Source organism: Nicotiana tabacum, chromosome 22, assembly GCF_000715075.1.
Source record: "Nicotiana tabacum cultivar K326 chromosome 22, ASM71507v2, whole genome shotgun sequence".
Lineage (NCBI taxonomy): Eukaryota > Viridiplantae > Streptophyta > Magnoliopsida > Solanales > Solanaceae > Nicotiana > Nicotiana tabacum.
This window is the reverse complement of record NC_134101.1, coordinates 139,118,408-139,145,159: the sequence shown is the minus strand read 5'-3', so window position 1 is coordinate 139,145,159 and position 26,752 is coordinate 139,118,408. Positions and strand designations below refer to the sequence as shown.

Below are 26,752 nucleotides of genomic sequence, written 5' to 3'. Positions count from 1 at the left end.
GAGGAAGAAGAAGGTTATGTATGGTCAACATAGAATCAGCTGGGCTATTTTGACTAATGAAAAAGTGCGGGAGTTGGGGGAAGTTGTTGGCTAAGGGAGCTTGGAGTAGCAGTGGTGACACGAGTTTTATATGGACCCTGATAGTAGGGTGTATCAGAGTAGCTGCAAGAGAGGTGTTAGGGGTCTCGAAGGGTTTCTCTAGCAGCAGTAATTGGTGGTAGAGTGAGGAGGCACAATAGAAAGTGGAAGCCAAGAAAGCGGCGTACTTGAAGCTTATAGAGAGCATGGATGAGGAGGCGAAGAGGTTGAACATGGAGGGGTATATGAGGGCTAAGAAGGAGGCAAAGTTAGCGGTTACTGCAGCTAAGACTACGACATTTGGGCATTTGTATGAGGAGCTTGGGGCCAAAGGCGGGGACAAGAAGTTATACAGGCTAGCCAAGATAAGAGAGAGAGAGAGAGAGAGAGAGAGAGAGAGAGAGAGAGAGAGAGAGAGAGAGAGAGAGGAAGGCCCATGATCTGGATCAAGTTAACTGCATCAAAGATAAGGAAGGTAGAGTTTTGATGGAAGAGGCTCGGATTAGATAAAGATGGAAGACATATTTTCATAAACTCCTAAATGAAGAGGGCGATAAGAACATTGTACTGGGCGATTTGGAGCTTCCGAGATGCGCCAGAATTTCGGGTATTGTAGGTGGATAAGAGTAGAGAAGGTTGAGGGGGATATGCGTAAGATACACAAGAGTATAGCAATCAGGCATGTTGAAATCCTTATGGAATTTTGGAAAATTGCGGGTAGGGCAGGTTTGGAGTGGCTCACTAGGCTCTTCAATGTCATTTTTAAGATGAAAAAGATGCCAGAAGAATAGAGATGGAGTATGATAATTCCACTATATAAAAATAAAGGTGACATCCAAAATTGCAATAATTATATGAGGGATTAAACTGCTTAGCCATACGATGAAAGTTTGGGAAAAGGGTAATTGAAGTGAGGGTGAAGAGCAGTGTGCCTATTTCTGAGAAATAGTTTGGTTTCATGTCAGGGAGTTCGACTATGGAAGACATTCTCCTTGTGAGGAAATTGGTGGAGTGGTATATGGAGATGAATAAGGACTTGCATATGTTGTTCATTGACCTAGAGAAAGTATATGACAAATTCCTGAGAGAGGTGTTTTGGCGATGATTGGAGGCTAAAGGGATCCCAGTAACCTATATTAGGGTAATTAAAGACATGTATGATAGAGCTAAGACTCGGGTTAGAATAACGCAAGGAGACTCGGAAAACTTTCCAGTTGTGATGGAGTTGCACCAGGGATCAACGCTTAGCCCATTTTTATTTTCCTTGGCGATGTATGCATTGACGAGACACATTCAAAGAGAGGTACCATGGAGTATGTTATTTGTTGATGACATAGTTCTTATTGACGAGACACAGGATGGTATTAACGAGATACTGGAGGTTTGGAGGCATACCCTAGAGAGGTTTCAAGTTGAGCAGGACCAAGATGGAATATTGGAGTACAAGTTCAACAACAGTACCTGATAAGCGCAAAACACAACACGAAATTGATGTTCGTTTCAAGTTGAGTAGGACCAAAATGGAATACTTGGAGTACAAGTTCAACAACAGTACCTGACGAGCGCAAAACACAACACAGAATTGATACTCGCTAGTCAAAGATAGTATAGTTAAATTATCATTTTCACAGGGATTGGATTTAAATAATGCTCTAGTAATTTCTGGTTTCACTGCTATTCAGGATGATCAAAACCTTATTTGGATTGCTTACGAACTACAATTAACTACTAAAGTAAAACAATTGGCAGTTGATGGCAAAGAACTCGAGATTAATTAGCAAAGTTGGTTTCTCATCAATGTGAGGAATAAGGGTCGTGACAGGATATGTGCAAGATAGCTATTTGGGATTTAGCTTTAGTTTAATTCACTATTTCTAATGATTCTCACGAATTCACTCGATGATTAGTTCAAACGTGTAGTCAAGACTCCTCTCTCGATTAAATCGTAACTATACGAGGTGAACTAATATAAGCACTGTAAAAGTATGCAACCATGTGTTAATGAATTAGTCTTTAGAAAAACATCTCTCGAATATTCTCCTAACTTAATTTAATCAACAATTCAACAAGTTCTTTCTATTACTTAAGAGAATCAATGAATTAAATTAAAAAAGATCATGCAAAGATAATCACCAAAATATTCATCTTTCGATTAAATAGACCGGTGAATAAAGTTGCAATAATTCAAAACTCCATAAACTAATTCAAGCAAGAACTAGAGTTAAAATCCATAAATATTTATCAAAATACCATATTCGTCAAACCTTAAGGGAAACTACTCCAAAATATAATTAAAAAGTAAGAAATCATCAATCTAACATTACAATATAAACTCCCATCTTGAATTGATGAAAACATGATGAAATCTCGTGTCTTGTAGCTTCTAATGTTCTCTCAAAGCTTCTAAGGTCAAAAGTCCTCTAAAAAGTATATTTTTGGTGTATTTATACTATGTAGGAATGAGTCCGAACAAAACTACCCTTTCCAAGCCGAAATGGGACAGTTGGACCGCGACAATACACTGGCACGACACCACATTAGCAAGGATCTTTCAGGGAGTTGATGTTTTTCACTTTGCAGGAATTTTGCACTAGCGTTATGAGCTCCGCGGCGCGGTAGTGCAATTTCTCAAAGTAATTTTGTTTTTTCACTTTTGATATCCAAACTTGGTCCTCGACCCACGAACGTGATCCTAACTTAATTTCTTGGGTTTTTACTCAGACTTCAAAGCTCCACATTGTTCGATTAAGTTCCAAATTATCTTTTAACTCGAACTCACTTCCTGCAAGGCATAAAGCACATAATAAGTGCAATGCACTAACATTTAAGCTCAAACACAAGTAAAGTGCAAACTATGACTAAAACACGTGATTCTAGCCTACCATCAGTACCAGAAAGTGAATATGGAGGTAAGACTTGATACACAAGTCATTCCAAAAAAAGGTAGTTTCAAGTGCCTTGGATCTATCATGCAGGGTAACAAGGAGATTGATGAATATGTAACACATCGTATCGTAACATGATGGATGAAGTGGAGGCTTGCTTCTAGTGTCTTGTGTGATAAGAATATGTCGTTGAGACATAAAGGTAAGTTTTACAAGGTTATAGTTAGACCGACTATGTTGTATGGAGTAGAGTGCTGGCCTGTCAAGAACTCTCATATCTAGAAGATAAAAGTAGTTAAGATGAGGATATTAAGGTGGATGTGTGGGCATACCAGATTGGATAAGATTAGGAATGAAGTTATTCGGGATAAGGTGGGAGTGGCTCATGTGGAGGATAAAATGGGGGAGGCGAGATTGAGATGGTTCGGGCATGTTAAGAGGAAAAGTATAGAAGGCCCAGTTAGAAGGTACGAAAGGTTAGCCTTAGTGGGTAGTAGGAATAGTAGAGGTAGGCCTAAGAAGTCTTAGGGAGAGGTTATTAGGCGGGACATGGTGCAGCTGGAGCTAACTGAGGACATGGACCTAGATAGGAGGGTATGAAGGTCGAAGGTTAGAGTAGAGGGCTAGTAGGTAGTCGAGCGTTTCTCTTTGTCTTACTAAGTTCGCTAGCCAAATCTCCGACGAGAATACAAAATGCACTGTATTTAAAAATGGAAAATACAATCAAGTCTCGTCGGTCTCCGACGAAAATACAAAATACACCTTAGATCTCTGACAAAATACAAAAGACGTTTATTTATACAATAATTTTCCGGAGTGGAAGGCGGTGGAGAAAAAAGAGGTGACTCTTTTTTTCGGCTTGAAAAACAGTGGTGGAGGAATAAGTTTTCGGCCAGACGAATATATTAAGATGTGAGATATAAAGACGAGGAAGAAGCCATGGATTCCGCCATCTCCTTCAGATCCAGATTCGGTTACGCCTCCGATCTTCCTCCACTATTATTTTCGTCACCCGTAATGGATTGATCACAACTTCATGATTTCAGATATGGATCTGACGGTGGGTGGCGATAGTGTTTCAGAGTAATTCACGGTGAATTACTCTGTTGTTTAGTTGAGCTCCAGTAGAGATTTGTGGGAGAAAATGATCGATGGCAACTTCTCTGTTGTTACTACTCGCTGGACAGCGGTGGTTGGCGACGAAGTTGGACATGAGGCTGACTGAGGGAGAAGAGAGATAAACGAAGGAGAGAGAACTGAGGGAGAAGAGAGAGAGGGTTTAGGGAAAAGATTGATACAGTGGGATAACTCTACGTATTGGATATATAACTATGACATGTAAATTGAAAATTCATTGTAGCTATGGAAAGCAATTAAATTATAAGATAGTTATCATCCATAAATAACCCTTAGAATTAGCTATGGAAAGTAAATTTTCTAAGAATTAACCTAAAAATGCGCCTACCTAATCATTTAAATTAAAAATAATTTGTGAATATATAATTTATGTTTATTATGTATATAAATATATATAATAAGTATATAATTTATGTATGCCATTTAAGAAAAATAAATAATAAATTTGATCAGCTATTTAGGTAAAGATCCCTCACAACAATGATATCTAGCCCAAATAGGCATGACCAAATAAGGAAGTTTGGGGAAAAAAAATCAGAAGGTAGAAGTTTTTATAATTTTTTTGGTTGAAATATTTTGCTTGGAAAGAAGCGATCCTACTGCACGCTCCAAATTAAAATGACAACATGTATCTCTTAATCATTAAAATAATAAAACTTTGTATGCGAAACATGTATCTTATACTTATTTGTTTGGTAACGTCATGTGCAGATAAATTTTTTCTTGGAGGAAGTACATAATTTTCACTTTTCTCCGGGTTGCCAAGTGGAATTCAGATTAAGAAAGAAAATTAAGAATAGATTCTTACACGTGTGTTTGTTTGTTGATATGTTTAATAAATCTTTTGAGTATATTCAGTGACTTCTATTAGTTTATTGTTAAAAGGTATGTGAATATGCTGTTGTTTGTATTTAAACTTGTATACAGTGTGTGAATATTCCGTTGGTTCTATGTAGTAACTTGTGTTATGTTGTTGGTAAAAGGCGTGATAATATGCCTTATAAAAGGGCATGTTTGTGCAAGTAAATTGAATTTGCTTGTTGGTAAAAGTATGTGAATATGCTATAGTGTGTATTCAGTAAATTGTATCACCTTGTTGCTAAAAGTTCGTGAATATGCTGTTGTTGTCTTCAGTAATTTGTATTAGAATGTTGGTAAAAGGTATGTGAACGTGCTGTAGTTTGCAGTCCTGATCTTGTACTAGCTTGTTGGTAAAGGGTATGTGACTATGCTGTAATTTGTATTCTGTAACTTGTATTATTATGTTGTCAATGAAATGTGTTAAGGTTAACCATATCTAGACAAGTAAGGTAAGCCTAGCGGAAAAGTACCCTCCACCTCTAGCCAGGAGGCTGGGATTCAAATTACAAAAGGAGCAAAGTGGGAAAAGGGCCAGTCTTGACTCTGAGACACGGTTGTTAGAATTATCTTTTTAAATAAATGATAGCTATGTTTTAATTAGTTTGTCGAAGTGGCTTGGCAGTATCTTTTGGAACTATCAGCTGCTGTCTAATGGTTGCTTTTTATCTTCTAAATAAGTCGTTCTTCAGTTGAGATTCCTTTGATGTGTTACAGGGGTGAAAAATTGGATAGTAATTTTTGACCTTATAATTGGTGGCTATATGTAACGACCCGACCGGTCGTTTCATGAGTTACCATCCCGTTTTTTCCATTTCCGCTTATTTATGTGTTGTTCAGCTGTATTTCATTGTATCGTATTGGTTGGTTCGGGTCTGTAGTGATTTTGAAGTGGAATGAGACACGTAAGCTCTTATTTAGAAGCTTAAGTTGGAAAAGTCAACCAGATGTTGAATTATGTGTAGAAGATCTCGGATGTGAATTCTGATGGTTCGGGTAGCTCCGTTAGGTGATTTTGGACTTAGGAGCGTGTTCGGAATGTGATTTGAAGGTCCGTGGTAGAATTAGACTTGAATTGGTGAAATTGAAAATTTAGTATTTCCGGTCGGCAGTGGAAATCTGAATATCGGGGTCAGAATGGAATTCTAAAAATTAGAGTAGGTCCATAGTATCATTTGTGTCGTGTGTGCAAAATTTCAGGTTGTTCGGACGAGGTTTGATAGGTTTCGGCATCGGTTGCGGAATTCAGAAGTTTGGAAAATCCTTAGGCTTAAATCCGAGGGTGATTTGGTGTTTGGATGTTATTTTGAGTGTTTAAAAGGTTTGAATAAGTTTGGATGGTGATATGTGACTTGTTGACATGTTTAATTGAGGTCTCGAGGGCCTCAGGTTGATTTCGGGAGATTGACGGATCAAGGATGAGAATTGAGGAAGTGCTGAAGATTTCTTTCAGCTATCATAACCGCACATGCGGAGTGGGGACCGCAGGTGCGAGGCTCGCAGAAGCAGGAGAGAAGCGGCCAAGGCCAAGGAAACCAAAATCGCAGGTGCAGAAGGAGGAGCGCACGTGCAAGACCGCAGGTGCGGGTATTGGACCGCAGAAGTGGTTATGGGCTATTAAGTGAAAATTGCAAATACGGTTGGTTTGACCGCAGAAGCGGTCCGCAGATGCGTAAAGTGGGCCGCAGGTGCAAGATGCCTGGGTAAAAGGTATTTAAGGAAGCCCTTCGCGAATATTTGGGTGTTCTTCACCATTTCTATCCGGATTTTAGCTATTTCTGGAGGGTTTTGAAGAGGGAATCAAGGGGATACTCATTGAGGTAAATTATTTGAGCTTAATACTTATGATTATGGTAATTTTCAGTTGATTAAGCCTGAAATTGAAAGAAATTAGGGATGAAATTGAGGGGTTAGAGCTTGGATATTGAAGAGTTTAATTTGAGGATTTGAGGGACCATTTGATGTCGGATTTTGATGGTTTTGGTATGTATGGACTCGTGTGTGAAATGAGTTCTAGTTTTGTAATTTTTGTCGGATTCCGAGACGTGGGTACGAGCCCGGGTTTGGATGAATTTCGAGATTTTGGTATAAATTGTTAGGTTTTTGTTTGGAATTAATCCCTTGGCCTATATTGGTCATATTGTATTGCTTTTGTTAGATTCGAGGCATTTGGAGGCCGATTCCAGAGGCAAGGGAATCACAGAGTAGGGATTTGACCGATTCGAGGTAAGTAATGATTGTAAATCTTGTCCTGAGGGTATGAAACCCCGGATTTCACATCGTTTCACTATTTGAGGTGACGCACATGCTAGATGACGAGCGTGTGACGTGCACCGTTGGGGATTTGTGACTTGGTCCGCCCCGTAGCAACTATTAAGTTGTGTATTTGACTGGAAACTATATGATACTTTTGTGTTTTAGAAAGAATTTCTATAATTTGGGTTGAATGCCATATTGGGGCCCCGTGCCAAGCTGTTTGGACCCTTAGGAGTCTTTTCTTATTATTTCCTCACTGTTTTGACTCAAGATCTATACTCAGTCATGTTATGTTTTACTGATTTCATAATCCAGTATTTATTACTCCGTTTTTATGTATAAAATGATATTTTGGGCTGAGCATCCTATTTTACTGATAGCCTGAGTGGTTTGAGAGGTTTCTGACTGATAAGGTCGAGGGCCTGTGTTGTGAGGATATTATGGGATCGGGCTGCGCTCCGCAGCATGTTGTTACTGATTTGTGATTATGAGAGGCCGAGGTCCTGATTAATTATGCCACGAGGTGGCATGTTATAGCGCTTGGGATATAGGAGCCCCTCCGGATCTATATACCCCAGTGAGCGTGGGTACCCTGAGTGAGTGATATGATGTTGCCCGAGGGGTGGTTCTTGATTCATGTTGTGCTGGAGGGTCTGATTATGAGTGATTGTCAGGTTGCTCGAGGGGCTAATTCTGAGTGATGTTGTGTTCGATGAGCGGTTTATGTTACATGTTTTGCTCGAGGGGCCATTTATGATTTTCATCACTTTTACTCTAAATTTCATTGAACCTCTGTTGAAAAATATCTTTTTACCGAAATTGGATTTTAAACGAGATGATTTGACTTATATATTGATTTGAAAGCATGACATATTTACTGAGATTTCATGACGTGAATTTATGTATTTCTTACTGCTTAGTCTTTATTTACTTTTATTACCTACTAAGTTGGCGTACTCATATTACTCCCTGCACCTTGTGTGCAGATCCGGGGGTTGCTGGACGTGATAGCGAGCGTTGATTCTTCCATCCGTCGTAGATATTCGGAGTTGGCAAGGTAGTTGTATGTCGATCGTAGCCTTGCTCTTCTCCCTCCTGTCTTCCTCTAGATTTTATTAGCATTTTTCCCAGACTGTATTAGTCTTAGTTGTTATTGGATAGCCCTTAGTAGATGCTCGTGACTTGTAATACTCCGATGTCGGGCTTTTATTTCTTCTGCACTTTGTTAGTTAGACTTATGCTATAAAGCTTTATTAATTAATAGTTGAAAAACATTTTTATTATGAAATGTCAGATTATTTAAGGATTGTGTCGGCTGACCTAGTTCCATGATAGGCGCCATTGCGACCAGGTTGGTTTTGGGGTCGTAACAAGTTGGTATCAGAGCCTAAGTTACATAGGTCTCACGGGTCATGAGCGGGTTTAGTAGAGTTTTGCGGATCGGTATGAAGATGTATGTACTTATCTTTGAGAGGCTACAGAACCTTTAGGAAAAAAAACTTCCTATTCTTGAATTCTTGTTGTGCGAATCTGTTGATTCTGGTAACTAAACTTATGTTATTCTATTCTCATAGATGGTGAGGACGTGTGCTCCCGGTCAGGACAGACGGCCACCAGTACCACCAGTTGGGGCTGCGAGAGGTCGAGGTCACGGTCGAGGTCGTGGTAGGGGAAGGGGTGTAGCCCACAAAGCAGCTAGGGCAACACCTGTAGATCCACCAGCCGCCCCAGTTCATGATCAGGTCCCAGATGTGGATGCTCCAGCAGGACCAACTTAGGCACTGGCTGTGCCTACTATTATCCTAGGCCTTCAGGAGGCCCTAGCTCAGATTCTATTAATGTGTACTGGCCTAGCTCAGGCGGTCTCAGTTACTACGGCCGCAACTACTTCTCAGGCCGGGGGAGGCCCTCAGACTCCCACCGCTCACACACCTGAGCATGTTGTTTAGGGACTTCAAACACCGGGGGCACCTCCAGCCCAGCCGATTGCAACTGCTCAGGACTATGTAGCTCTTGCTATGCCAGAGGACGAGCAACGCAGATTGGATAGGTTTGGGAGACTCCAGCATCCGTCATTTAGTGGTGCTGAGGGTGAGGATGAACATGGTTTCTTGGACAAGTGTAAGAGGATGCTTTGGACCACAAGTATTCTGGAGACCAGTGTGGTCACATTCACTACTTTCCAGTTCTTTGGGGATGCACTTAGTTGGTGGGAGGCTTACGAGAGGCATAGGCCGGTTGGCGCAGCGCCCCTTACTTAGCAGCAGTTCTCCGTTCTCTTTTTGGAGAAGTTTGTACCTGAGTCTCGCCGAGAGGAGATGCGCAGGCAGTTCGAGCAGCTTCGTCAGGGTGATATGTTTGTTACACAGTATGAGATGTGATTCTTCGAGTTAGCTCATCATGCGGTCTGGTTGGTTCCCATAGATCGAGAGAGGATCATGAGGTTTATAGATGGCCTCGGTTTTCAGCTTCGGTTGCTTATGACCAGAGAGAGGGTGTCTAGAGCCACTTTTGATGAGGTTGTCGACATTTCTCGACAGATTGAGATGGTTCATGGTCAGGAGAGGGTTGAGAGGGAGTCTAAGAGGGTTCGTGGATAGGGTGGATTCAGTGGTGCTCCTCATGGGGGTCAGTTTCAACATGGCAAAGGCCGTCCATTCAGACATGCTCAGTCAGCTCGCCCAGTTCGTCATAGGGCTTCATCGTGCTATGGTTCTCACAGTTCTCATCAGGGCCATTCATCACTTAATGCCCTTCTAGCCTAGAGTTCGTCCTATGACCCATTAGTTCAGGGCTCTTCCATGCCAGGTTCTTCTACTAGTCATCCCGATGCTAAGGGTTCCCTTCAGTCCCCGTCTCCAGCACCAGAGGGTTGTTTTAAGTATGGAGAGTTAGGGCATATGTGGAGGCATTGTCCTCATCGTTATGGGGGTCCGCCTCAATAGAGGAGTCAGCCATCGACTTCAGCACCAGTTACTTCACCACTTACCCAGTCACATAAGAGTGGAGTATCACCCTAGAGGAGGAGGTCGATCCGGTGGTGGTCAGGCCTGTTTCTATGCACTCCCAGCCAGACCAGATGTTGTTGCTTCAGTTGCCGTGATCACAGGTATTATCTCAGTTTGCCATAGAGATGCCTCTGTATTATTTGATCCTGGTTTCACTTTTTCATATGTGTCATCATATTTTGCTCGTTATTTGGATATGCCCCGTGGGTCTCTTGTTTCATATATTCGTGTATCTACTCCGGTGGGGCGATACTATTGTTGTGGACCGCATATATCGGTCATGTGTGGTGACTATTGGGGGTTTGGATACCCGTGTAGACCTTCTGTTGCTTTGTATGGTTGATTTTGATGTGATATTGGGCATGGACTGGTTATCTCTGTGTCGTGCTATTTTGGACTGTCATGCTAAGATAGTGACGTTGGCTATGCCGGGGGTGCCACAGATTGAGTGGCGAGGTTGGACGGATTATGTTCCCAGTAGAGTGATTTCATTTTGAAGGCCTAACGGATGGTTAGGAAGGGTTGTCTTTCTTATTTGGCCTTCGTGAGGGATGTTAGTGTAGAGACTCCGACCATTGACTCAGTTTCGATAGTGAGGCATTTTTCGGATATGTTTCCTGCAGATCTGTCGGGCATGCCACCAGATAGGGATATTGACTTTGGTATTGATTTGATGCCTGGCATTCAGCCCATTTCTCTTCCACTATATCGTATGGCACCGGCGGAATTAAAGGAGTTGAAGGAGCTGCTTCAGGAACTCCTTGTTAAGGGGTTTATTCGGCCTAATATGTCGCCTTGGGGTACACCTGTCCTATTTGTGAAGAAGAAGGATGGCACGATGAGGATGTGCATTGATTACAAGCAGTTAAACAAAGTCACAATCAAGAACAAGTATCCTTTGCCTCGTATTGATGATTTATTTGACCAACTTCAGGGAGTGAGAGTGTTCTCCAAGATTGATCTCAGGTCAGGGTACCACCAGCTAAAGATTAGGGACTCGGACATTCTTAAGATAGATTTTAGGACCCGATATGGTCTTTATGAGTTCTTTGTGATGTTTTTTGGGCTGACCAATGCCCAACAACGTTCATGCATTTGATGAGCAACGTGTTTTGGCCTTATCTTGACTCGTTTATTATTATATTCATTGATGATATTCTGGTGTACTCACGTAGTCAGGAGGAGCACGCTGAGCATTTGAGAGTTGTATTGCTGCGGTTGAGGGAAGAGAAGCTTTATGCAAAGTTCTCCAACTATGAGTTTTGGCTTAGTTCAATGGCTTTCTTTGGGCACGTGGTGTCCAGTGAAGGTATTCAGGTTGATCCGAAGAAGATAGAGGCGGTTCAGAGTTGGCCCATACCATCCTCAGCCACAAAGATTCGCAGCTTTCTTGGTTTGGTGGGTTATTACCGTCAGTTTGTTTAGGGATTTTCATCTATAGCGTCACCTTTGACCAAATTAACTCAAAAGGGTGCTCCTTTCAGGTGGTCGGATGAGTGTGAGGCGAGCTTTTAGAAGCTCAAGACTGCCTTGACCACAGCTCCAATGTTAGTTTTGTCATCAACTTTAGGTTCTTATACGATATATTGTGATGCTTCTCGAGTTGGTATTGGGTGTGTGTTGATGTAGGAGGGTAGCGTGATTATTTATGCTTCTCGTCGGTTGAAGCCCCATGAGAAAAACTACCTTGTTTATGATTTGGAGTTGGCTACCATTATTCACGCGTTTAAGATTTGGAGGCATTATCTCTATGGTGTGTCTTGTGAGGTGTTTACTGATCATCGTAGCCTCCAACTCTTGTTCAAGTAGAAAGATCTCAATTTGAGGCAGCGGAGATAGTTGGAGATACTAAAGAACTATGATATTACTATTTTGTATCATCCGGGAAAGACCAATGTGGTGGCTGATGCCTTGAGTAGGAAGGTGGTGAGTATGGGCAGCCTTGTATTTATTCCTGTTGGGGAGAGACCTCTTGCGGTTGGTGTTCAGGCCTTGGCCAATCGGTTTGTGAGGTTGGATATTTTGGAGCCCAGTCGGATCTTAGCTTGTGTAGTTTCTTGGTCTTCCTTGTTTAATCGCATCAGAGAGCACCAGTATGATGATCATCATTTGCTTGTCCTCAAGGACAGAGTTCAGCACGACGATGCCAGAGATGTGACTATTGGTGATGATGGGGTATTGAGGATGCAGGGCCGGATATGTGTGCCCAATGTAAATGGGCTTCGGGAGTTGATTCAGGAGGAGACTCATAGCTCGCGGTATTCCATCTATCCAGGTAACGCGAAGATGTCTTAGGATTTGAGACAACACTACTGGTGGAGAAGAATGAAGAAAGATATAGTGGGATTTGTAGCTCGGTGTCTCAATTGTCAGCAGGTGAAATATGAGCATCAGAGACCGGGTGGCTTACTTCAGCAGATGGATATTCCATAGTGGAAGTGGGAACGGATCACCATGGATTTCGTAGTTGGACTCCCACGGACTTTGAGGAAGTTCGATGCTATTTGGGTGATTGTGGATCGGCTGACCAAGTCCGCGCACTTCATTCCTATGTGTACTACCTATTCTTCAGAGCGGTTAGCTGAGATTTATATCCGAGAGATTATTCGCTTGCATGGTGTCCCAGTTTCCATCATTTCAGATAGAGGTACTAGTTCATATTGTAGTTTTGGAGAGCCGTGCAGTGAGAGTTGGGTACTCAGGTTGAGATGAGCATAGCTTTTCGCCCTCAGACGGATGGACAGTCCGAGCGCACTATTCAGATATTAAGGACATGTTGCGCACTTGTGTCATTGATTTCAGGGGTTCATGGGACCAGTTTCTACCACTCGCGGAGTTTGCATATAACAACAGTTATCGGTCGAGTATTCAGATGACTCTATATGAGGCTTTATATGAGAGGCGGTGTAGATCTCCAGTAGGTTGGTTTGAGCTGGGCGAGGCCATGCTTTTGGGTACAGACCTGGTGCAGGATGCTTTGGACAAGATGAAAGTGATTCAGGAGCGGCTTAATACAACACAGTCGAGATAAAAGAGTTATGCTGACAGAAAGGTTCGGGATGTGTCTTATATGGTTGGGAAGAAGGTTTCACCCATGAAGGGTGTCATGAAATTTGGGAAGAAGGGCAAGTTGAGCCCTCAGTTCATTGGGTCTTTTGAGGTGCTTCAAAAGATTGGGGAGGTGGCACATGAGCTTTTTTTGCCACCTAACTTGTTGAGTGTGCATCCGGTATTTCATGTCTCTATACTCCGGATGTATATTGGTGATCCGTCTTATGTTTTGGATTTCAACACGGTTCAATTAGATGGTGATTTGACTTATGATGTGGAGCCAGTGGCTATTTTGGAGCGGCAGGTCCAAAAGTTGAGATCAAAGGATATAGCTTCAATGAAAGTATAGTAGAAAGGTCAGCCCGTGGAGGAGGCTACTTGGGAGACCGAGTGGGAGATGCGGAAAAGATATCCACACCTGTTTGAGGCTTCAGGTATGTTACTTGACTCGTTCGAGGACGAACGTTTGTTTAAGAGGGGGAGGATATAACGACCCGACCGGTCATTTCATGAGTTACTACCTTGTTTTCCCCATTTCTGCTTCTTTATGTGTTGTTCAACTGTATTTTATTGTATTGTGTTAGTTGGTTTGGGTCCGGAGTAATTTTGGAGTGGAATAAGACACTTAGTCTTTTTTTAGAAGCTTAAGTTGGAAAAGTCAATTGGATGTTGACTTATGTGTAGAAGATCTCGAATATGAATTCTGATGGTTTGAGTAGCTCCGTTTGGTGATTTTAGACTTAGGAGCATGTTCAGAATATGATTTGGAGGTCTGTGGTAGAATTAGGCTTGAATTGGCGAAATTGAAAATTTGGTGTTTTCCGGTCGACAATGGAAATCTTGATATCGGGGTCAGAATGGAATTCTGAAAATTGGAGTAGGTTAGTGTCATTTGTGTCATATGTGCAAAATTTCAGGTCGTTTGGACGAGTTTTGATAGGTTTCGGCATCGGTTGCGGAATTTGGAAAATCCTTAGGCTTGAATCGGAGGGTGATTTGGTATTTGGATGTTGTTTTGAGTATCCTGAAGGTTTGAATAAGTTTGGATGGTGATATGTGACTTGTTGACATGTTTGGTTGAGGTCCCGAGGTCCTCGGGTTGATTTCGGGAGGTTGACGGATCAAGGATGGGAATTGAGGAACTGCTAAAGATTTCCTTTAGCTGTCATAACCACACCTACGGAGTGGGGACCACAGGTGCGAGACTCGCAGAAGCCAAGGCCAAGGAAGCCAGGAACCACAAGTGCGGAAGGAAGAGCACACCTACGAGACCGCAGGTGCGGGTATTGGACCGCAGAAGCGGTTATGGGCTGTTAAGTGAAAACCACAAAAACAGTTGGTTTGACCGCAGAAGCGGTCCGCAGATGCGTGAAGTGGAACGCATGTGCGAGATGCCTGGGTAAAAGGTATTTAAGGAAGCCCTTCACGAATTTTTGGGTGTTCTTCACCATTTCTATCCGGATTTTAGAGAATTTTGGAGGGTTTTGAAGAGGGAATCAAGGGGATACTCATTGAGGTTAGTTATTTGAGCTTAATACTTATGATTATGGTAATTTTTAGTTGATTAAGTCTGAAATTGAAAGAAATTAGGGATAAAACTGAGGGGTTAGGGCTTGAAAATTGAAGAGATTAATTTGAGGATTTGAGGGGCCATTTAATATCAGATTTTGATGGTTTTGGTATGTATGGACTCGTGTGTGAAAGGAGCTTCTAGTTTTGTGATTTTTATCGGATTCCGAAACGTGGGCTCAGGGACCAGGTTTGGATGAATTTCGGGATTTTGGTATAAATTGTTAGTTTTTCGTTTGGAATTGATCCCTTGGCCTATATTGATCATATTGTATTGCTTTTGGTTAGATTCTAGGTATTTGGAGGCTGATTCTAGATGCAAGGGAATTGCAGAGTAGGGATTTGATCGGTTCGAGGTAAGTAATGATTATAAATCTTGTCATGAGGATATGAAACCCCGAATTTCACATTGTTTCACTATTTGAGATGACGCACACGCTAGATAACGAGCATGTGGCGTGCACCGTTGGGGATTTGTGACTTGGTCCACCCCGTAGAAACTATTAAGTTGCGTATTTAACTGGAAACTATATGATACTTTTGTGTTTTAGAAAGAATTTCTATAATTTCTCACTATTTTGACTCAAGATCTGTACTCAATCTTGTTATGTTTTACTGATTTTATAATTTAGTATTTATTACTCTGTTTTCATGCATAAAATGATATTTTGAGCTGAGCACCCTATTTTACTGATAGCTCGAGTGGCTTGAGAGGTTTCTGACTGAGTGAGGCCGAGAGCCTATGTTGTGAGGATATTATGGGATCGGGTTGCGTGCCGCAACATGTTGTTATTGATTTGTGATTATGAGAGGCCGAGGGCCTGATTGATTATGCCACAAGGTGGCCTGTTCTTGTGGCCTGTTATAGCGCTTGGGCTGTAGGAGCCCCTCTGGAGTCTGTACACCCCCAGTGAGCGCGGGTACCCTGAGTGAGTGATATGATGTTGCCCGAGGGGCGGTTCTTGATTCATGTTGTGCCTGAGACGCTGATTACAATTGATTGTGAGGTTGCCCGATGGGCTGATTCTGAGTGATGTTGTGCCCGATGGGCGGTTTATGATACATTTTTTTCTCGAGGGGACATTTATGATTTTCATCACTTTTACTCTAAATTACATTGAACCTCTGTTGAAACTGTTGAAAAATATCTTCAAATGATTTTTAGCGAAATTGGATTTTAAATGAGATGATTTGACTTATACACTGATTTGAAAACATGATGTATTTACTGAGATTTCATGAAATGGATTTATGTGTTTCTTACTACTCAGTCTTTATTTACTTTTATTACTTACTGAGTTGGCGTACTCACATTACTCTATGCACCTTGGGTGCATATCCAAGGGTTGCTGGACGTGATAGCGAGCGCTGATTCTTCCATCCGTCGGGGATATTCGGAGTTGGCAAGGTAGCTGCATGGCGATCGCAGCCTTGCTCTTCTCCCTCCTGTCTTCCTCTAGATTTTATTAGTGTTTTTCCTAGACTGTATTAGTCTTAGTTGTTATTGGATTGCCCATAGTAGATGCTCGTGACTTGTGACACCTCGATGTCGGGCTTTTATTTCTTCCGCACTTTGTTAGTTAGACTTATTCTATGAAGCTTTATTAATTAATAATTGAAAAATATCTTTATTATGAAATGTCGGATTATTTTGGGATTGGGTCGGCTGGCCTAGTTCCATGATAGGCGCCATCATGACCGGGTTGGTTTTGGGATCGTGACACTATACCTGCTGATACCTGCCTCTGTTGACTATGGGTATTGACTCTTTTAAGGATTAAGGTGAATGCGTTTTCATTGCATCTGACATATTGCAAGAAGGGGCCTAATAATACATAAATAACCTTATCATAAAAGTAAATCCATGGGCTACACAACCTTATCAAAAAAAGTTAATCCATGTGCAATTTGTTTATGCTTACCGATTGTGTGATGGTTGAATTTATATGCATGCTTGTGTGAGTAGACAAAATAAACACATGCACTATTTCTCCTCTTTATTTATTTTTTTCTTGCCTCTTATACTGTATGAGCAGTAGTGTTACTATTAACAGTCTTCTTTCCCGTTCACTTTTTAGTTTTTTTTAGAGAATATTAACTGTTTGTCTCTTGTGTAGGTGGTCAATGCTAAAGTTATCCGTAACAAACAAACTGGACAGTTAGAGGGTTATGGCTTTATTGAATTTAATAGACATGCTGCCGCAGAGAAGAATTTGCTAGCATGGGAATGTATTGGGAAAAATTAAGTTTATATATGAAATTCATTATAAGATGACACGTCATGACATGTGAATCAGTCAAAGAAGGATAGGTGATGAACAATAATCAACGAGGCATGAGCTTCAACAGGCACGGGCATATGTTCAGAGAAAAAGCAAGGAGGATAGGCACTCGAACTTCTTTATGATGGAAGAGAATGAATCTGATAGTAAATAAGGTATAGATACATACTATTGAGCATTAAATATGGGAAACATTAAGGAATTTGTATTGAATCAAATATGATTGCTGATTGTAACGTTACATTAAATGTCATTAATTGACAATAATGACTCAATTATGGTAGAAACGAAACGTATTACCTAGAAATAGCTATAAAAGGAGAAGACTGATCATTTGTAACGACACAAAATATCATCGGAATATACTGATTTACTTTGCTTTCTTCTGTTCATCTTATTATTATTAAAGTCAATTTCTTTTATTCATTCTATATTTGATTATTAGTAACCCGAGTTCTTCTAAAATAAAGTTTTGACCGAAATTCCTATTTTTGGTTAAACAAATTGGTTCCATTACCGGGAATCTGATAATCGTTTACTTTCTTAATCAAATTCTTTCATAAAAAAACTTACCATGTCGAATAACAACGACAACAACCAACAAGATCCTCAACATCAGGAGAATGATGCGAGTGACAGGACCCCACTTCCCTCACTGCGTGATTCACAACGTCAGTCACGAGAAGGAACTCCAGATGGCTCTGAAACAAATAATGGGGTTGCAAATCAAAACGGATACGATGCAAATCAAAATGCTAGAGTTGCGAACGAACAAGCACTCGATGATGCCTTAAAAATCTCATTACTCAACAAGTCAGCAATGCTCTCCTAGCTTTTACCAGCCAATTGCCAGTTGTACCACCAACACCAACTCCGAATCAGAATACTTTGGAAAACCCACGTTCTAGGCTCATTAACTCAAGCACTGGTGGAACTCCAAGTGAGTCTCGCGATGGTAAACCAGGTAACATAGTTAATTCTGATTTACAAAATTTAGTTCTAACCTTGCAGAAGCAGCTCAAGGAGCAAAGCGATCACATAGAGCAAATACATGGAGTGCCACCTGTAATCAAAGGAATAGACATGGATAAGTACTCACAATAACCATGGAAGCCTAGTGCTGCTCCGGTGCCGATCCCGAAGAAGTTCAAAATGCCTGATATTCCAAAGTATGATGGCACAACTGATCCACGAGACCACCTGACTACATTCACAACTGGTGTGAAAGGCAACGATTTAACCAAACAAGAAATTGAATCAGTATTAGTCAAGAAATTCGGTGAAACACTCACAAAGGGAGCATTAACACGGTATTTCCTCTTACCCGAAAATTCTATAAATTCTTTTGTTGAGCTTGCAGATTCTTTTTTCAAAGCGCATTCGGGAGCTCAAAAAGTTGAAAAAAGAATGGAAGATATTTTCAAAATCAAGCAAGGAGATTCAGAGCTGCTTAGAGAGTTCGTGGATAGGTTCCAGCATGAAAGAATGACGTTACCACGCGTACCTGATAACTGGGCAGCTATGGCTTTTGCCAGTAATTTGAATGAGAAAAGCTCAGAAGCCATGAGACAAATCAAGGAAAGTCTGTGTGAATTTCTAGCAACAACATGGAATGATGTTTACAACAGATACAGCACGAAGCTGAGGATAGAAGAAGACACTATCTCCCGATCCCAGAAAGAGGAGAAGGTGAGTTTGAGACATTCAGAAATCAAAAAAAGGTTCGGTAAAAATAGATATGAACCATATATGGGCCCAGTAGGAAAAGACTCACGATCAAGGTAGGATAATTCAAGGAACGATCATAGATCGAGAAATAGAGAGTCGGGTTCATCATCAAGGTCTGGAAACGATCGAAACACACGAGAAATTCGAGATGATGATAGGAACTTGAAGGCAAGATTTGGCGGTTACAAATTAAATGTCAACACTTCAGAGTTAGTAGTGGTATTAAGAGGCATGGGTGATAAGGTGCGGTGGCCAAAAGAAATGAGATCAAATCCAAACAGGCGCAATCCTGATCACTAGTGCGAATTTCACAATGATCATGGTCATAAAACGGCAGATTGTAGTTTGCTACAAGGTGAAATTGACCATCTATTAAAGCAAGGGTATCTCACTGAATTATTCAGTGAGAAAGGTAAGCAAGCATACATGAAGAATAGGCAGGAGCCCCCTAAACCTCCTTCTCCCAAAAGGACCGTCAATGTTATAAGCGGGGGCGAAGAAATCAATGGCGTAACATATACATCGACCAATAAAGTTTCTAAAGTTACAATTACCCACGGGAAGCAGGTCTGACATGTTTTGGAGGAAGAAAGTATTACATTTGATGATGCAGATGCAGATGGCGTGTTAACTCCACATAACGATGCACTGGTAATATCTCTACTTGTACATGATACTAATGTGAAACGAGTTTTGATTGATCCAGGTAGTTCCGTGAACATTATTCTGCTAAGAGTACTAAACGAGATGCAAGCTGAAGATAAACTAGTACCAAAGGCGCATACTTTGTCTGGATTCGACAATTCAAGCGTTGTGACAAAAGGGGAGCTAACACTTACTACATTCGCAGAAGGGGTTGTCAAAGATACGAAATTTCAGGTGGTAGAGATGGAAATGGCTTACAATATGATTCTCGGGAGACCATGGATCCACGAGATGGACGTCGTTCCGTCTACCTTACATCAAGTTATTAAATTTCCATCACCATGGGGAATACGTCAAATCTGTGGGGATCAACAGACATCCAGGAGCATCAACTCTATAGCAGATTCAAATACGAGAAATGAAGAAAAATAGCAGTTATAGAATCCAGTTGAGGATACCACAACACAAGCCTCAACTGAACAAGGGCGAACAGATGTGGACTCAAGGCCTGATTCCATTCAAGAACCAGAGGAAAATAAAAACAACGATTGAAGAACTGGAGGCTGTAGAGTTATTTACACAATGTCCTGGAAGGAAAGTCTACGTTGGGGCCAACCTAAGCCACGACATAAAAGGTAAGTTGATTGAATTTTTAAAAACTAACGTGGATTGTTTTGCCCGGTCCTATTCTGATATGACAGGAATACCACCAGAAGTAATGACTCACAAGTTAAATGAAGACCCATCGTATCCACCCGCCAAACAAAAGAAGAGAAAGTAGGGGACTTTCAAAAATCAAGTGATTCAAGATGAGGTTCAGAAACTATTAAAAATTGGGTCTATCCGCGAGGTAAAGTATCCTAATTGGTTAGCCAATACTGTTGTAGTACCGAAAAAGAATGGCAAATGGCGAGTTTGTGTAGATTACATAGACCTTAACAAAGCTTGTCCTAAAGATTCTTTTCCATTACCACATATAGATCAACTGATTGATGCTACTGCAGGACATGAATTGTTAAGCTTTTTAGATGCGTATTCAGGGTATAACTAGATCAAAATGAATCCCCTAGATGAAGAAAAAACTTCATTTATAATAGACAGGGGAACTTACTGTTATAAAGTAATGCCCTTTGGTCTCAAACACGCTGGTGCAACGTATCAAATATTGGTGACCAAAATATTCCAAGAACATTTAGGAAAATCTATGGAGGTCTACATAGATGATATGCTTGTTAAATCTCAACAATCAGGGGATCACATATCGCACTTGTCTGATACATTTTAGATCTTACAAAAATTCAATATGAAGCTAAATCACGAGAAATGTGCATTCGGCATTTCATCATGTAAGTTTTTGGGTTATCTTGTTTCTAACCGTGGTATTGAAGTAAATCCCGCGCAGATTAAAGCCATTGAAGAAATTTCTGACATGCTTACAAGTAAAAAAGAAGTGCAGAGACTGACAGGAAGAATTGCAGCCTTGGGGAGATTTATTTCCAAGTCATCAGAAAAATATTTTAAATTCTTTTCAGCTCTTAAAAAGCAAGATCAGTTCGAATGGACTGAGGAGTGTCAACAAGCACTCAAAAACTTGAAGACATACCTGTCAAATCCGCTGTTACTCGCAAAACCAAAGGTTGGGGAAAGATTGCTCATCTATCTGGTTGTGTCAGAAGTAGCGGTAGGTGCAGTTTTAGTTCGTGAAGACCAATAAATAGTCTCCAATTTATTAATGTAGCAAATCATTATTAGATGTGGAGACAAGGTATCCTCAATTAGAAAAGCTTGCACTTGCACTAATCATAGCATCTAGGAAACTAAGGCCTTATTTTCAATTCCATCCTATTTCCGTAGTAACCGCTTATCCATTGCATAATATATTACATAAGCATGAGTTATCAGGTAGGTTAGCCAAATGGGCTATAGAATTAAGTGAATATGACATCACATATCAGCCCAGAACCACAATAAAATCTCAGGTGTTAGCAGATTTTTGGCTGATATTAGCCATGGGATGCAATTAGAAGCAGAAAAAGAATTACAAGTGTTCAACGGGTCTAATCTAGGAATTTGGACCTTATTTACTGATGGCTCATCTAATGTGATAGGGGCAGGTTTAGGAATTGTTTTGGTACCATCTACGGGTGAAACCCTTCGACAAGTCATAAAATGTCATTCTATAACTAACAATGAGGCAGAGTATGAAGTTGTGATTGCAGGTTTAGAACTGGCACGAGAACTCGACATTAATCAGATTATAATCAAAAGCGATTTGCAGCTTGTAGTTAACCAAATGCTGGGGACTTATATAGCTAGGGAAGCATGAATGCAACAATACTTAGAGAAGGTACGAGATCAGATTAGGCAATTCCAAACCTAGAAAGTTACGTAGATACCAAGAGATAAAAATGTCAAGGCAGACGCCCTAGCCAATCTCGCATCTGCGGCAAACGTGACGATCAATGAAAATGCCTCCGTAATTCATTTGTTTCATTCAGTACTCGATCTAGACAAAAATGAGGTAAATTTCAATAACTTAACCTGGGATTGGAGGAACGAGATTGTTGCTTTTTTGCAGTATGGTATAGTCCCTGAAGTCAAGAAAAAAGCTCACGCGCTTCGAAAAAAGGCTGCTCAATATTATTTAAAACAAGATAATCTTTATCGAAAAATGTTCGGTGGACCCTTAGCAAGATGCCTCGGGCCTTCTCAAAGGGAATATGTAATAAAAGAGATACACGAGGGGCATTGTGGAAATCACGCAGGAGGAAGATCACTAGTAAGAACCATCATTAGAGCAGGCTATTATTGGCCTAAAATGGAAGAGGAAGCGGAAAATTTCGTGGCAAAATGTGATAAATGTTAAAGATACGGTAATAACATGCATAGACCTGCGAAGTTGTTACATCCGGTCGTTGCACCGTGACCTTTTATGAAATGGGGGATAGATATCGTGGGTCCTCTACCACAAGCAAAAGGCAAGGTAAAATTCTTGCTTGTACTCACTGACTACTTTACTAAATGGGTAGAAGTAGGAGCATTTAAACAGGTACGAGAAAAAGAAGTCAGAGATTTTATTTGGCGAAATATCATATGTCGATTCGGCGTACCAAAGGAAATCGTGTGTGATAATGGCCCGCAATTTATAGGCGCACAAATCATGAATTTTTTTCAAAGTTGGTAGATTAAAAGGATTACTTCAACACCTTATCATCTGGTGGGTAACGGACAAGCTGAATCGACAAATAAAGTCATTATCAACAATTTGAAGAAACGATTAGAAGAATCAAAAGGTAATTGGCCAGAATTGCTACCTGGTGTTTTATGGGCATACCGCACCACAACAAAAACAAGTACGGGTGAAACACCATTCTCATTGGTGTACGGAGTTGAAGCCTTAATTCCAGTTGAGATAGGGGAGCCAAGCACAAGGTACACGCAAGCGTCAGAGGAATCCAATGAAGAATAAATGCGCATAAACCTTGATCTACTTGAAGGAAAAAGGGAAGCTGCATTAATAAGAATGGCAGCACAAAAATAAGTCTTGGAATGATATTACAATCGGAAGGCACGTCTAAGATACTTCAAAATTGGGGACTTCGTACTCAAGAAAGTTTTTCAATCCACAAAGGCAGCTAATGCGGGAAAATTAAGTCCAACTTGGGAAGGACCTTACAAGATTCATGGTATCATGGGGAAAGGAGCATACGAGCTGGAAACAATGGATGGCAAGATATTACCTTCACATTGGAATGTCGTTCACCTGAAGAGATACTATTTCTAAAGAGTACCCACGGTTAGGTATCCTCGTCTTAAAATTTTAATTTTGAATTGTTAAAGTTTTACTAACGATTTTAGATGATAGGCAAAAAGCTAACCTATACTAAATGATGAATCACGCCCTGCAAGGCACGTGGAATAGATTAAAATTTTCGGTCTAGGGTTACAACTATTCTGATAGAAATTGAGACGGGTTAAGTAGTCTTCATTTATAATTGTACTTCCGAGTCCCATATGTTTTATTCCTTTGTAGGAAAAGGACCAAATAAGAGGAGTAATAAAGTGCTCGAGACTTCATACTTCAAAGCTCAAACACTTGGGGGAGTATATACTATACATAACATATGTATAAAGAAGGCAAAAAATATTGGGAAATAATCAAAGTTCAAGCCTGAAAATTTTACTCATTAAATGAGTCAAGTGCAGAGCAAAGTTACGAGCTAAGGCCAAAGAAAAACCTTAGCATAGTTAGGTTAAAGGCAATGTACTGAAACAGGTTATAAATAAAAACCTAGTGTTTTATTTTCTTTTTTGAAATCTGTTGTAAGGAAAACAGTTACGAAGAAGTTATAGAAGTTATTTAAATACATGTAAGGTGTTATTTAAAACTTGACAAAGTTCAATAAAAACTTGTCAAAGTTATTTCAAGAAACATGTGTATTCCTATTTCTTTTGTCGTACATTAACACCGTTATAAAGTTGAGACGTCTTCTTCATTAAGTGTTGAATATAAAAGGTCCCTCTTTTATAAAATTCATGATTGATTTAAATATTCATGGAGTTAAAAAAGCATTTTGTAAAATTAAAATGCAAACTATTGAATAAGTCCTTAAAATATAAAGGCAAGAATGAGCAAAACAGAAGTTCAAAAATAACTACAAAAACTTCTTAATATTAAAAAGTTTAGACTAAGTATGAACTTTGGCATAAACTAAGAGTTACTTATACAAAACGCTCCGAAAAAGGTCTGGGGACTTGACGTTTTCAACAAACCCTCAAATAGGACCAAGAGTTGTAACCACATTCCACTAAAGAAAAAAAAGGGGCAGTCACATATCATTAACTTATCACTGAGGAGTTGAAGAAGGAACCAAAGTAGGGTCATCAGCAGCAGCAGGCTCAACTTGACTTGAAGGAGTTGGAACATTCACCGTACCCATATCATCTTCAACATTGCCAGAAGCTTCAGCCACGGGAGAAGGAAAGTCTTGGCTCTGCTAAGTCTTTTCAATAGTTTCTCTTATTTTGGCTAACTCAGCTTCCAAGTTAAAATTCTCCTGGCTAACGTCCACAAGGGTATCATGGCGAGTATTTAAAAACGCCCAACTCATTTCAATTGTGGTTTTGTCTTCAAGAATCTCGTAATCTCTCTCTCAGTCAGCAATTTCACTTTTAAGCTTTTCATTCTCAACCAAGGCAGAATCATAAGAAGTCTGAAGAGAAGCATGTGAACTTTCTAAGGAACGAACCTTATCAGAAGATTCCCGGAGGTCTTCTTGAGTCTGATTCAGAGTTTGCATAAGTTCACCGGCATACGCTTTTTTCTCACTTAAAAGAGCCTTCAACTCTCTGATTTCTTCACTAGCCTTGGAGAGTTGCTCGGAAAAAGAAGTTTCGAGAAGATTCTTGTCCTTACCAGCTTGATTTGAGGAAGCTCTTTCAACCGCCAATTCCGTAGTTAAAACCCTCAACTGTTGCTCTAAGGTGCACTTGTTCTCTTCTAACACTTCCATGTCAATTTGAAGGCTTTCATATTGTTCTCTCTAGTTATCTGCTTCAACTTGACACTCATGCATTAGTTGCTCCATGTGAGAAACCCTCTTCATCATTTCTGTACCAACGAGGTTGATCTAAAAAAAGAGAAGGTAAGAACCTTAATAAAAAACTAGGCCTAAACTTTCACTACCAAACCCGCGGGCAAAAAGCTGTTCAGGGGAGATGCTTCATCATCTGAAATAATTCGTCTTCAGAGTCCCGATCAACGGTAGCTTTCCTTTTCAATGAAGAACCCAAAATTATCTCTTGGGCCATTTCCAAAGAAATTTTGGAAGCTACGACGGACTCAGCACTTACGCCTCGAATGGGAAATCCTGACAAAAAGAAGGATCAAAATAATTTCTGGAAGAAGCAATAAGTAAAATTATAAAAAAAACTCTTACCGTAAGTTTTCACTTTCCGACCAAATCGATAAGAGAGGTTTTTCCAAGACCTACTGTCCATTGGAGCAACATTCAATAGCTTTCTTACCCAACCACGAAAGTTGGGAATTTCATCAACAACTCCCATGGTTGCTGAAAAAGAAAAAGAAAACTAAGATGATGATCATCAAAATTGAGAAAAAGGTGCGAGAAAGTCATTAAAAAGAAAACTCACGTGCAAAATTCCGCTTCGCAGGAAAGAGAACATTTTCTTCACCCACTAAACCAACAGTGGGGGCAGCAACAAATCTGGCATACCACTCACGGTCTTTGTCATCTTCTGGACTGACCAGAACTCTTTTGCTTCTTGCCACTAGAGTGAAGACTCCTTAGCAAAAGAGTTTGGGAGAATAGAGATGGATTAAATGAAAAAATGTAAAAGGTATACTAGCCATATTGGCCAAATGCCTCAAACAAGAAATAGCCCTCCACACAATATGGCCAATTTGTCCTAAACAGACGTCGAAAAAATGACAGAATTCGAGGATAACAGGGTCAATAGCAGGTTTGAAACCCAACGTGAAAGGGTATGTATAAACAAAAGAAAACCCAGTTAAATAAGAGATGATTCTTTGGTTCTCATTGGGGATTATAATGGGGAAGTCATGGCTCCAATGACAATCTCTACGAACTACTGAAATCAAACCTTCAGTAATTTGAGTCGGTAGATATTAGCATGATCTAATGAAGACAGTTGATTTCTAATGGATTCTCTATCATTATAAAAAGATAGTTCCGCAGGAACAATTTCATCCAATAAAGGTTCATGAAGAGGTTCAGTGGGTTCTTTAGTCCTAGATGAATATCTTTGAGAAAGTGAACCCCTAGTTCTAGAAGGAGGAGTAGAACTCAATGAAGGAATAGAGGGGCCTCGTGATGAAGAAGACCCTAAACTACGAAGCTTTCCTCCTCTTCTACTTCTAATAGGAGCAAGAGAAATATTGTCAACAATGGGGACTCTCCGAGGGTTAGGGTTTGAAGAAGACATAGTAGTACAAGAAAGAAGAAAATTAGAATTGAATATTCGAAACTTTTGTGATAAAGACAAAGGTAAAAAGTTATATTTATAGTCAGAAGCAACCGTCAAAGGAAAAGGTATAATGATGGAAACGTCATAATGAGAACTGACGCTTCTTAATTGGTGAAGCCGTAAAAAAGCCTTAAAAGGCGCTGAAGGGTTGCAGAGCCAACCAGGAGACGCCACGTGTCATGGACATTAAATGGAAGAGACAGTTGAAGCATCAGTTCCAGAGAAAAATTAATGGCGGCAAATATTC

General features: G+C 40.4%; 1 pseudogene; it reads left to right on the top strand.

The window, feature by feature from the left end:
- Nucleotides 1-1,231: 1,231 nt before the first annotated feature.
- The window catches only part of LOC142176076 (polyadenylate-binding protein RBP45-like), a 36,481-nt pseudogene continuing 10,960 nt past the window's right edge, over nt 1,232-26,752 (top strand).